The sequence below is a fragment of the Elephas maximus genome, chromosome 1 (assembly GCF_024166365.1).
Source record: "Elephas maximus indicus isolate mEleMax1 chromosome 1, mEleMax1 primary haplotype, whole genome shotgun sequence".
Classification (NCBI taxonomy): domain Eukaryota; kingdom Metazoa; phylum Chordata; class Mammalia; order Proboscidea; family Elephantidae; genus Elephas; species Elephas maximus.
Window position 1 is genome coordinate 137,060,881 of NC_064819.1, and position 14,257 is coordinate 137,075,137.

Consider the following 14,257-nt stretch of genomic DNA (forward strand, 5'->3'; position numbering starts at 1 on the left):
TTTTCTATAATATAATGTTTGAAGGTTAATCCATTTTGGCATTTTAGTATAAAATTGATTAAATAAGTGTTTTCAAAAAAACATGTATTGCATGCATTGAGTATTTTAAAACTAAGTAATGAACTAAAAAAAAGCAATGAATATATAGCTATTATTTGGCAAATTTTATGTCTCAGAATGACTCTTGATAAGTAATTGGACTAACATACTTTAATTATCTTTGCTTTAATAAACAGTGACTTTAAATAGCCTTCCGTTTCCCAATCTTTCGTTCTCCTCAACTCTTCCACCTACTTCCTATATTTGCTGCCAACTCATGCAACTCTGAGATCTAATAGGGAAGAGACATTAAAATGCCATATTTCCCTTTGTGCCTCAGGTTTTCTCCTGTGCATCTCATTTTTTGGAAATTTGATGAGTGTAATTGATAAATAAGAGCTTTAAAAAAAGAATTCTATGTGAACAGAGCTTCTTACTATCAATTTTTTTTTTATTGTACTTTAGATGAAGATTTACAGAGCAAATTAGTTTCTTGTCGAACAATTAATACACATATTGTTTTGTGACACTGGTTGCCACCCTCACGACATGTCAACACTTTCCCCTTCTCAACCTTGGGTTCCCTGTTACCAGCTTCCTTGTCCCCTTCTGCCTTCTTGTCCTTGCCCCTGAGCGGATGTGTCCATTTAGTCTTGTTTTGTTTTATGGGCCTGTCTAATCTTTGGCTGAAGGGTGAATCTCAGGAGTGACTTAAGTGCTGAGTTAAAAGGGTGTCTGGGGGCCATACTCTTGGGGCTTTTCTAGACTCTGTCAGATCAGTAAGTCTGGTCTTTTTTTTGTGAGTTAGAATTTTGTTCTACATTTTTCTCCAGATCTGCCCGGGACCCTCTATTGTGATCCCTGTCATAGCAGTTAGTGGTGGTAGCTGGACACCATCCAGTTGTGCTGGACTCAGTCAGTCTGCTGGAGGCTGTGGTAGTTGTGGCCCATTAGTCCTTTGGACTAATCTCTCCCTTGTGTCTTTGGTTTTCTTCATTATCCCTTGCTGCTAATGGTGTGGGACCAGTGAAATAACTTAGATGGCCGCTTACAAGCTTTTAAGACCCCAGATGCTACTCACCAAAGTAGAATGTAGAATATTTTCTCCATAAAATATGTTATGCCAGTTGGGCTAAATGTTTCTGAGACCATGGTCCCTACAGCCCTCAGCCAAGCGATTTGGTCCCTCAGGGAGTTTGGATGTGTCTATGAAGCTTCCATGACCTTGCCTTGGTCAGGTTGTACTGACTTCCCCAGTATTGTGTACTGTCTTACCCTTCACCAAAGTTACCACTTATCTATTGCCACTCTCAGTGCTTTGCACTAGAAAATTCTTTGTTGCGGGGGGGGGGGGTGGTGTCCTGTGTATTGTAGGATGTTTAGCAACATCTCTGGCCTCTACCCACTGATGGCAGTAGCATCTACCCCCTATACCCTAATTGTGACAGCCAGAAATGTCTCCTGATATTGCAAAATATCCTCTGGGGGGAAATATCTCACTCTCCTTAGTTGAGGACCACTGTATTGAAAGGAATAATCAGTTGTTAGCGTAAGACCCCAGGTAATGTAAAGGTATTGATATGTGACCTGCTTTTTACTTGTATTATCACAACAGTCTTGAAAAATAGGTTTTATTATACTCAGTTTCTAGATGAGAGCAGGGAGGGTAGGTTTAGCAGGGTGGCAGGTTCTGAGAGATTAACTGTTTAATGAGGGGTGAACAGCGTAAGTACCAGAGGAGAGAGGGTGATGGAATAGTTGAGAAAGACTTGTGCAAGATGTGACATTGGATTTTGAAAGATTTATGGGATTTCTTGTGTAGCGATTTGTGAACTTGACCAGTCTCATATTGCTTTAATAGGGGGGAAAAAAAAAAAGAAAGATAATGCTTTGAAGAAAATATAGGTGCTTAAAGTGTGAAAAACATTCACAAGATCTGGCCCTTGTCCACCGCTTCAGCCTTGTCAAGTGCCATTCTTGCGCTTGAACTCTGTGCTTGAGACATATTATATCCTTTCAGTTTCTCAAACTCACTGTCCATATTCCAGAGCCTTCCTACATGCTGTCCTCTCTGCCTGGAATGCTGTTCTGTCTACTGTCATTCCAGCTAATTGCTTTTTACCTTTTGGGCCTCCTCTAAAGTGGCCTAATGGCACTCTGTTTCTCTCTTGGTTCGTTCATATCACTTTTGGTTGCCTCCAAAATACTGTAGTATTTATAATGGAGACTACAGTGACCGTTTGTGTTGTTTACCCCTGTATCCCCAGGACATGTCACCAAAACTCCATTGCTGTCAAATTCGATTCCGACTCATAGTGACCCTATAGTACAGAGTAGAACTGTCCAGTAGGGTTTCTAACAGCAGCTAGTAGATTCAAACTGCCGACCTTTTGGTTAGCAGCCGCGCTCTTAACCACTGCATCACCAAGGTTTCAGACATATCACCAAAAAAACCAAACCACACGCATTGCCGTGGAGTCGATTCTGACTCATAGCGACCCTAGAAAAAAAAAAAAAGAAGCCAGTAGTTATTAAATGAATGTATGAAAACTATGTAATAGTCATTTGTCTTGAACTAAATATAATTTTATTCTCTGCCACATTCTATAAAGCATCTTTGTCCTTTTGGAAACAAGCATATTGACCAGTAACTTATTATTGGTGATGTAATGTTAATTTGGGGCACACATCTAAGAAAAAATAAAGCATTTTATTTAAAAAAATAAGAGTCCTTCAAGGACCACCAGGGGTCAGTATAATCAAAGAAATGCTGTAAGAGCAAACCTAGACCAGGCTACCCCTTGCTGTCAACTTGATTCCAACTCAAAGCAATCCTATAGGACAAAGTAGAACTGCCCCATAGAGTTTCCAAGGAGCACCTGATGGATTCAAACTGCTGACCTTTTGGTTAGCAGCTGTAGCTCTTAACCATGAAGGTACCAGGGTTTCCATACCAGGCTAAGTCTCTAGTTTTTGTAGCGGTTAGGAGCTTGTCTGTTACCCAAAAGGTCAGCAGTTCGAATCCACCAACTGCTCTTGAAACCCTAGGGGGCAGTTCTACTCTGTCCTATGGGGTCCCTGTGAGTTGGAATCAACTCGATGGCAGGGGGTTTTGTTTCTTTTTTTTTTTTTTTTGGACTCCTGCACAGCATTAAAGGACCAAATGTTGTTTATTATTAAACTGCTGTTCTTTCAGTGAAATCCTGGTGGCGTAGTAGTTAAGTGCTATGGCTGTTAACCAGAAGGTTGGCAGTTCGAATCTACCAGGTGCTCCTTGGGAACTCTGTGGGGCAGTTCTACTCTGTCCTATAGGGTCGCTATGAGTTGGAATTGACTCAACGGCATTGAGTTTGGTTTTGGTTCTTTCAGCAGTGAAAAATGACTATGAGAGAAATATATTTATTTATTTTTAAATAGTCCACTAGTATAGACTGTATTTTTATACTTCTAAGGCAGTGAGCATTCTCAGTGTAAAACACAGGGAGGGGAAAATTTTATTTTCAGAGGAGTGTTTTGAAATCCCATTTTTTTGTCTAGAAAAAATATGGAATAATCTTAGTATTACTGAAGGGAAATGTATGTAAAAAATACAAGCCTGATCAGTCCTTTGGTTTGTAGTGACCCCGCAGATGATTCTTTAGTCACCCTTTCCACTAGCTCAGGGAGAGCAGTCCTTTAGATGAAACACAGTAGTTGGGCTCCTTGTCGTTTCTCCTATTGTAATATGTTTATTTGTAGAATAAAAATAAATGAGTCATTTATTATCCTTTCTGGATTTCTTAAATTGCTTTTGAACTTCAGGTATTGCTTTTCACCTTCAGAATTTTTTATTTTTTATTGTAGTTTAGATGAAGGTTTACAGAATGAGCACCAGCCCTCTCCTCACAGGGAAGAGGTGTATTTTTCCGTGTGACAGCTCTCTACAGAAGTGTGTTTCACAAGGTGGTTACACTTCATGTACATTATGGGTTAAGTGGAGAAATGCTCCTTGATTTGATAATTAACCTACAAGTAAACTTTGGGAAGATAACTTGTTTTTAAGTGAAACATTGCTTGTGTTTTCATTTTTTTGTAGTATTTCTCTAGGTACTTTAGGTGTCTATCTCTTGACTGGTATTAATGAACTCTTCAAAATGCTTGTAAGTGCTTTTTGCAGCTGTGATTTTTTAATTGTATTCCAGGTTACTAGAAGGCAGTTTTAGAGGTTCTTTAAAAGAAAGAGTAATGTTCGCATCTGAGAAGCAAGCTCCTGCCAACCAGGAGGGATCTGGCCACACCGGCTCTCTTCCTGCACTCTCTCCTGTGGGCAGCCCAGGGCCCTAGAGGCCCTGGCCACTGGGTGACTCAAACATTGTTGCTCAGTTCCTCTGAGAACCCAAAGAAAATTCCGGTGCACTGAGTAGCTCCTGTTCCCCTTGATTATCATGGCCCTGTGCCCCACTTCCTTAAGTGTCAGATGGGAGCCTGTTTTCCCTTCCAGAGTGGCTCATTCAGCTGAGTTTCTCACAAGGGTCCCCTGAGATTCTGGCCTGCTAGCACATACCAGTGGTTCTTAAACATCAGTGTGCCTAAGAGGATCTACTGACTGGGGAGCTTGTCAAAGATGCATAGTTCAGGCCTCACTCTGAGAAATTGTGATTCAGTTAATTCTAGCAGTAGACCCAGGGATTTGCATTTTAAAGATTGTGGGAGATTCTGTTTGTTTTGTGGACCACATTTTGAGATGTACTGATATATGCCCATAGTCAGGCATCTTTAATTTTGATCTGTTCCATTGAGAGGCAGTGTTGGATAGTGGAAAAAGCACAGGACTGAGACAGGCCTACTGATTTATTCTTTGAACTCACTAGCAGCTCCTTTGAACTCCCAGGGCTATTGACTTCATCTCTCTAGGTGACTAACTCATTAGAGCTTTCTGGCCCCATCCTGGACTTACTAAATCAGAAATTTGGAGACAGTCTGTATTTTTACAATAGTTTCTCTGATGATTCAGATGCATACCCGGCCTAGAACCACTGAGCTAGATAAACTCTGTAGCGTCTTCTAGCGCTAACAGATTACAGTTTCTCAGCCCTTGTCTCAGCCTTAAGCCAGTGTTTGGGGTTAGGGGACAAGAAACTGAATGCAGAAAACTCAACATGCTTACAACTTGAAATCTCTTTTTTTGGAGCCCTGTATATTGTGGACGTCAAATTATTATATAATTTAGAAGCAGTCTGCACTGAATCGTTCCTTTGTTTTATAACAGTTACATTTACTTTCTCTTGAGTTAGTTATTCTAGAAAGGTTAGGTAAGGGTTGCCAGTACCTCACTGCTTTTTATAGTATTGCAGAATAATTTTTATCTTTTCTTATTGCCCAGCTGTTTCCTGGGTCAGCTTGCTTCTGCTGTCAGGTTTGTCTGGAGCCCTTTTGTCTTTTGCAAAAGTGCGTATCTTTGTTTGGATAGTTCTTGTCCCTGAAGAGTTCCACAAGCAGTATGTGGTAAGCACCCTGCCCCCTCCTTCCCCCCCCCCCACCCCAGGCTTGTGATGACAACTAACAGAAAGCACAGAGCAAACTGTGACAGGTCAGAACTCAGGAATGTGGATGTGGCTTCCAAAATAGTTTTGTTACCCTCAGCTTAAAAGAAGATTGCTTTTTTCATAAAAGACCTGAAGTTCTCAATTCCATGTGCAGTAATAAAAGGAAGGAAGAATAAGTTTTAGCATTTTGATTCCTCAGAGGGCCAGCTGGCAGCTTTCAGCACTTCATCCTCCATTCTTCTGTGAGGCCTTATACACACCTCTAACACAGCACTTATTGATTGGCGTAGTTTTTAAAAATATGATTGCCTCACTTATTAGACAGTGAGCTCCTTGAAGACAGTTGTTGTGTTTTATTACTTTTTTGTATTTTTTTTTGTCTAATACAGTATCTGACCTATTTTAGGAACTTATTCATGCTTGTGGGTTGAAAGAATGAGTGAAAGAGTAGTTTCTCCTAGACTATTCCTATTGATATTATCCTTTGTGATGTTCTTTGACTCAATTCTTGTATATGATACGATATAAGAATAGGCTTATATATTTTAATTTTGGGAATATGTGTGGTTGTTGTATTTAATGAACTTCTGAGCCAGTGGAAAATAGGATCTATGGAGTAAGGCTTCTGGATTTTCTGATTTTGAAAATTAAAAAAAAAAGTTCAGTCAAGAACTGAATATTCTACCCTCTTATAGAAATTTAAGGAACCCTGCTGGCGCAGTGGCTAAGCACTCAGCTGCTAACCACAAGGTTGGCAGTTCAAATCCTCCAGCTGCTCCACGGATAGAAAGATGTGGCAGTGTGCTTCCATAAAGATTGCAGCCTTGAAAACCCTATGGTGCAGTTCTACTCTGTTCTGTAGGGTTGCTATGAGTTAGAATCGACTCAACAATAGTGGGTTTGGTTTTTGGGTTATAGAAATTGAGAATGCACTCAAAATTTTTGTGTTATGTTATTTCTGTGATTTTTATTGAATCATTTGGTCTGCTATTGTCAGTCCCTTGGGGATAAACATTTTATTTCCGTACCCCAAGCCTGATTTACATGAGAGGTTCTTTGTCTTGTTCTCTTACTCCATAAGCTATCCTAAGAATACCCCTCTTTTCAGATGTATGTTACCCTTCTACCAGGGTATGTTATTTTGAGTACCAGTCAGAAAACACGAGGGTCAGACTTTAGCATGTCTTGCTCATTAGTGTAATGGCAAATCTTTATTACACTATTTGAGGAAACTATCAGCATATAACATGGGCTTTCAGTGCTAGAATGGAACTTCGAGGTCACTTAGAGCTATTTCCTCATTTTATGGAGGAAGAAATTGGAAAAAGGCTCACACGGTGCATTATAGTAGGGTTGGGGCTAGAATCAGATTTTCCCATGCTTTCAGCTCTATAAAATGAAATTACTTAATATGCACAGCAATTGTTGTTTTAAAATGTTTACCCTGTTGGGTTGAATTTAGATGTTACCAGGACTTGCTGTGTACATCGGTAGAGATGTTGCCTACTTCTGTAATTTGAGGGTGCCACATGGCCCACACCTTCACACATTGGATTGTTCCCCGAGGTGTCTCAGATTCTGACCACAAAGCCAGGTCTTTAGATTAAGGAGCTGAGTCCAGGAGACTTGTGTTACAGCACGTAGGTTACCTGGTAGGGGAAGCATGTTAATACCCACTAACACATTATTGAGGATTAGCTTGTCACCTAGCTGACCGTAAAACCTTGGTGATACAATAAGACAATAAAAACCTTTTAAAATTTTGTAATAATTATTGATTCACAGGAAGTTGGAGAGATAGTACAGAGAGTTCCCATGTACCTTTATGCAGTTTCCTCCAATAAGTATATTTTACATTATTGTAGGAAAACAGAAAGTACGAATTTGACCTGGGTATGATGTGTCTGTATAGTTCTATATGACACTTAATTTTTAATGGCAGGGAGGGAATTTTGGAAAATTATAAATCCCTGGACTCTGACCAGTGTTGCTAGCACTGGAAACCAGGATGAGGTACTGAAATAAGTACTGAGCCTTATGAATGGAGTGAAGAAAGGAGAAAAGAGCAAGAAATGGAAGAAGCTGGGAGGCATCGAATATAAATGTCCCTATTTTGCCTCAAGGGTAGCTTTTCCATTTAGTATTAAGCTGTAGCTACATTGCTGCTTTCCTCCCCCCTTGCCCAAGATAGATGCTCAAGAGAGGTGGTCATCTTGCCTGTCTTAAAAAACCTTGATTTTTTTCTTACTCTTAGTAGAAACAGAGACAGTTGAGTGGTTTTTGTTTGTTTTTAAAGAGACTGTTTTCAGTTAGTACTTTTCCACTAAGGAGGCCAGTTTGTTTTTTGTATATTATAAACTTGTTGCCATTGAGTTGATTCTGACTTATAGGGACCATATAGGACAGAGTAGAACTGCCTCATAGGGTTTCCAGGGAGCAGCTGGTAGATATGAACTGCTGACCTTTTTTGGTTAGCAGCTGTAGCTCTTAACTACCGTGCCGCCAGGGCTCCTGTATGGCATAAGGCCCTGCAAATGGTAAACCATTTTAGGGGTATAAATGTGCTTATGACACTGGAAGCCTGGCGCATCATGCTTCTCACCGGGAACTTATACGGCCTATGCCCTAGTTATTGATTAGATCGTTTTCCCCACGTCCCATCAGGAACTATGAGTAAGTATTGGATATTGAATAATTTTAGTTCTTCAGATGTTTTGTTATAGTACCAGAATATTTTTGATTCTTTCTAATGCCAGAAAAGGATTTAGGAAAATGCTACCTCATGGGGAGGTTCTGGTTCTTTTCTGCTCACCCTCAGTGGATGATCTCCCTCACTATTTAACAGAGAAAACAGAAGTCATCAGGTGGGAATTTCTTTAACTTCTGACAGATTTATATGTATTAGTTTTTTAGTGCTGTTAAGAGGCAGGATTAGTGCAGGGTGTATCTTGAGTCAATCTCTGGAGCTATAAAAGATAAAACAAGCATGAGAAAAGTAAATATGAGGGAAGAGAGATGCCAGGCCACATGAAGATTGTCCAGGAGCAGAAGCTTAGAGAACCTTCCTATAGAACTGGCAGAGAGATAAACCTTTCCCCTAGAGCTGTCATTGTGAATTTGAACTTCTAGCCTCCTAAACTGTGAGAAAATAAATTTCTGTTTGCTAAAGACACCCATTTATAGTATTTCTGTAATAGCACTAGATAACTAAGAATTTGGTATTAGAAGAGTGGGGTGCTGCTCTAACAGATATCTAAAATGTGGAAGTGGTTTTGGAATTGGATAATGGGTAGAGACTGAAAGACCTTTAACGTACCTAATAGTAAAAGCCTAGATTGCTGTAAAGAGACTGGTGGTAGAATTACGGACGACAAAAGCAATTCTGGTGAGGACTCAGAGGAAAGTGAGGAGAGCTATAGAGAAAGTCTTTGTCATTTTAGAGAATACATATGGCCCCAGCAACAGAATGTTGCTAGAAATGTGGGCCTTAAACGTGCTTCTGGTGAGGCTTTAAAAGAAAATAATACACACGTGATTGGACAGTGGAGGAAGGGCGATGCTTTTTATGCAGGGGCAAAGAACTTGTCTGAATTATCTTCAAATATTTGATGGAAGGTAGAACTTGTAAGTGACAAATATGGTTATCTGGCTGATAAGATGTCTAAGCAAGATCTTAAAGGGCCACATGGTTTCTCTATGCTTCTTATAGTAAAATGTGAGAGGAAAGAGATGGACTTAAAAATGAAGTATGCAAAATGAAAACAAAACCTAAAGATTTGGAAAATTTTGTTGTACAAGCTAAGGGCACATGTTCTGGAATTTTCACCAAGAATGTAGCTACACAATCTTTTGTTAAAGAAATTAAGCCTATGACTGATGGGTCTAACCAGCTGCCACGACAGAAAACCCATCAGCTTAGACTGAAGGGGACAGAGAAAGAAAGGAAAGAGCACTGCCTGCTTCTTGAAAGTCTACATTGCAGAAAACAGGCCAAAAGAGCTACATCTGTTGTCCTCCAAGAAAAGAAAAGGACCATCCCTGGAGCAGCCTGGAGATCAGCGGAACTATTGGAAGGAGCATGGGAAGCAGGGCCTTCTCATTTTCAAAGAGTGGGGTCACAGTCTCCTGGATCTCAAAGGGTGGGGTGATAGCCTCCTAGGTTTCAGAGTTAGATCTCTGCCAGCTTGGTTCTGGAGTGTGTGACTGCTGTTAAGGTGTACCAGGGGGATGAGGCCACTGCCCAAAGATGAGGGGGCTGCCATGCCCAAGAGGAAGAAGAATGGGGCCTGCCAGGGCCCAGGAGATGGGGTTGTCACTCAGATGGACTAGAAGAATGAGACAGCCCAAAGCCAAGGGAGCAGAGTTGCTGTCCCAGTGGGCCTGGAAGGTGGAGGTGAAGCCCAGGGCTGAGGGGCCTCTATCCAGAATCCAGAGGGTGTGGCCAAAACCCAAAGTCTGGAGGGCAGGGCCATTGCCTAGATGGTCTCAGAGAAGAGAGGATTATTTTCGAGCCTTGAGAGCTAAGGTAAATTGTTCTGCTGGGTTTTAGACTTGTTTGGTGCCTCTTTTGCCTTCTTTCCTTCTAACTTCTCTCATTTGTAATGGAAATGTCTACCTTGTGTCTGTTCCACCATTGTACTTTGGAAACAAATAATTTATAATCTAGATTTCACAGGTTCACAGATGAAGAGGAACTTTGCCCAAGGATGGGATACGCCTGAAGTCTCACCCATATTTGAATTAGAGGATTCAGAGGAATGAGATTTTGGATTTGGAGTTGATTTAAGACTTGGGATGATATGATAGGGTGAATGTGTTTTACATGTGGCAAGGACATACTTTTTGAGGCCAAAGGGTGGAATGTTATGGTTTCAATTGTGTTCCCCCAAAATAGGTGTTGTAAATCCTAACCTCTACGCCTGTGGTTATAATCTTGTTTGGGAATGGGTTGTCGTTATGTTAATGAGACAGGATTAGTATAGGGTGTATCCCGAGCCAGTCTCTTGAGATATAAAAGATATTAAATAAGCATGTGAAAAGCAGAGACCAAGGGAGAGAAATGCCAAGCCACATGAAGATTGCCCAGGAGCAGAAGCTCAGAAGACCTTCTATCATAGATTGAATTTTGTCTCCCCAAAATATGTGTCAACTTTGTTAAGCCATGATTCCTAGTATTGTGTGGCCATCCTCCATTTTGTGATTGATATAATTTTCCTATATGTTGTAAATCTTAATCTTTGTCTGTGGTTAATGAGGCAAGATTGGATTATGTTGAAGAGGGTTAGGGTGTGATGTAACACCCTTGCTCAGGTCACATCCCTGATTCAATATAAAGGGAGTTCCCCTGGGGTGTGGCCCGTACCACCTTTTATCTTAAAAGAGATAAAAGGAAAGGGAAGCAAGCAGAGAGTTGGGGACCTCATACCACCAGGAAAGAAGCGCCAGGGACAGATCATGTCCTTTGGACCCGGGGTTCCTGCACAGAGAAGCTACTAGTCCAGGGGAAGACCGATGAGAAGGACCTTCCTCTAGAGCTGACAGAGAGAAAGATTTCCCCTGGAGGTGACACCCTGAATTTGGACTTCTAGCCTACTAGACTATGAGAGAATAAATTTCTATTTGTTAAAGCCATCCACTTATGGTATTTCTGTTATAGCAACACTAGATAACTAAGACAATTGCCCTCAGAATAAAATTCACTTGTTTTACCATGCCTACACAAGGCCCTACATGAAACTAATTTTCCAGCCTCATCTCCAGATTTTACAATTCCCTGTAAATTTAATATGTAGCCTTTATCATAGTTTATAATTACATGTTTATGTGTGGGATTGTTTGATAAATATTTATCTTTCCACTAGACCCAAAGCTCCATGCAGGTAAGATGCATCCCCATCATCTAGTTCAGTGTATGACACTTAGGCACCATAAATCTCTGTTGAAAGAATTGCTGCATGAATGCGTTCCGTATGTTGGGACCTCAGCCCTAGTAGTTCTGATTCAGTAGCTCTGAGGTGGGAACTGGGCTTTTCTATTTTTCAGATCCACCACAGATGATCCTGATTTTTAGTCCTAGTTGGAAAACCACTGTCTTAGAGAAATACATTGCAATTGTAGTTTAGACCCTGGTGGCGGAGTGGTTAACTGCTACTGCTGCTAACCAAAAGGTCGGTAGTTTGAATCCACCAGGTGCTCCTTGGAAACCCTGTGGGGCAGTTCTACTCTGTCCTGTAGGGTTGCTATGAGTCAGAATTGACTCAGTGGCAATGGGTTTGATTTTTTTTGGGTAATTTAGACAACAGATGTTTAAACTTTAAACAGGAAGGGGAAGGACAATGTAAATGTTAACAAATGCTTTCAGTCATTTTGCAAATCACATTGACTCTGTCAGTCCCCTAAGTAGGTCAATAAATACCTACTGACACTTTTACAAGTTGATATTCCCATTGTGATTTCTTGTTTATTTTTAAGCTTTTTGCTAGTTTTATGGTAAAAATATAAAAGGGAAAAAGAATTTTCACATGATTACTGTTCTGTAGGCATTAGGCTAAAGCATAGCAATATCAGTGGGGATCCGAATAAAGCTAATAATATGGAATGTTTCTGTTGTATATTAGGTGGGAAAAACACCAGTAAATAAGCATCTGAAGATGAAAAGACACAGACCCTGTTTTTAAGGAACTTAAAATTAGGGAAGTCTTCATATAATGAATGCAAAGAACATTAGATTGGGAGTTACAAGACTTGGGTCCTAGCACTCTCTGGGAACTGTGGACAAGTCACTTTAGCTCTGGATCTCCGTTTCCTTAGCAGTAAAATAAGAGGGCTTGGATCAGAGAACTTTTATGGCTCTTCATAGCTTTAAAATGCCATGCATCAACCAGATGGGGCTTGAGGGAGCTGAAGAAATTAGATGGGGATGGGTAGGGGTGAAGGTGGAATGAAACTCATAGTTAAGTGACAGAGCTGTAGAGCTGGGACCATACACCTTGCCTGGAGTAGGGGGCTTGGTGAGAGAGCAGTAATTGAAGAGAAAGTTGGAAGAACTATGGGCCGAGTTGTGAAGGGTCTTGGGTGTCAGGCTAAATAAAGTTTTAGATTTCATTTTGTAGACAGTGTGGAGCTCTAAGAGCCTTTTATTTATTTTACTTTTAATGTCAATCAATGCTCTAAATCTCATATAAGAATATGAAATTTTTCTGAGGCCAAAGAAAACAAACATGTATATGAATATATCATTGAAATCACAAAAGATGTAATGTACCTTTATTGTTTTCCTCATTATAAAGGTAATGCATGTTCAATGTCAAAGAACCTATTTTTTTAATTGTGGCAAAAATATATGTATAATACAAAAAAAATATATATATTTTTTTTGTTTGCCAAATTCAACATTTTTTACGTATATAATTCAGTGACACTGATTGTGCATTCTTCGCTCTGAGAAACTCAGGGGCACAAGGCACCCCCATACAGCACACTCTCTTGGCTCTGCTGTTAGAGTAGCTGATCAGTCCTAGGTATTTTGTCCTTCGGATTTTTCAGGCATCTCAGGTACCCGTCTTGGAATATTTCTGGGGGGAGCCCCTGGGAACACATATCAACTCTCTGGAAAATCCTATTGAAGCCCCTTTCCCTAGGCTTGAAGTGAGGGGTAGGCAACTCCCACTTGATCCCTGGAATGTGTATGACTTCTAGCACATCAAAAACTTTGTCCTAAAATTCTATTTTAGTCTGTTTTCATCTTGACTCTTTTATGCCTTCCACATGGCTGCGTGATTAAGAGTTGCAAAATCAGTTTTTGGAAACCTCCTTTGCAAGTCCTACATGGTAGTCTTGAATTTTACTTTGAAATGTAGATGTAGTTGGCTCCTGTTGTCTTGAGGGCCTCAGCCAAAACTGAGTCTGAAATAGTTCCATTTTAACGTCCTCTGTGTGTGTGTGGAAACCCTGATCATGTAGTGGTTAAGTGCTACGGCTGCTAACCAAAAGATCGGTGGTTCGAATCCATTAGGCAGTTCTACCCTGTCCTGTAGGGTCGCTATGAGTCAGAATCGACTCGACAGCAACAGGTTTTTCTGTGTGTGTGTGCACGCATGTGCGTGTGTGTGTGTGTGTGTGTTTAAGCGTTTTAAGGGTAGTGGTAAGTCAGAGGAAATCCTGGTAGTGTAGTGATTAAGAGTTTGGCTTCCAACCAAAAGGTCAGCAGTTTGAATCCACCAGGTGCTCCTTGGAAACTCTAGGAGGCAGTTCTACTCTGTCCTGTAGGGTCGCTATGAATCAGAATCGAATCAACACCAACTGGTTTGGTAAGTGAGAGTCAGAGAGGATTTAAAAAATTCACTGCCTTTCTAAATCTTTAGCACTGAGGTCAGTGCTAAAGCAAACTTTGGGATGTTGAAATGATCATAAATGAACATAAATGTACAAGCAAAAATAATCCATCCAGCTCCTTAGTTCTGTTTCTGGAATTTCTTTTTATTTCAGAAGTAAACGTTGAGAAAAAATGACTTTCATTTTAAAATACTTATGTTTTTAATGGGTATAGTACTGTGCCATATTCCTTTGAGTTTGTTAAAAATAGAAACACTCTCAGAGTTGGATAGCTTCATGCCTAGAGAGGGGAAAATGCTGTAACTGGAATAGATGGTTTTAGTAACTCACATGTCTTCAATTTGTACTCTAGTCATAGC

General features: G+C 40.4%; 1 protein-coding gene across 3 annotated transcripts in view; it reads left to right on the plus strand.

The window, feature by feature from the left end:
- CD109 (CD109 molecule) overlaps positions 1 to 14,257 on the plus strand; it is a 208,059-nt gene that overhangs the window by 71,360 nt on the left and 122,442 nt on the right. The gene's annotated exons all lie outside the window — the stretch shown is intronic.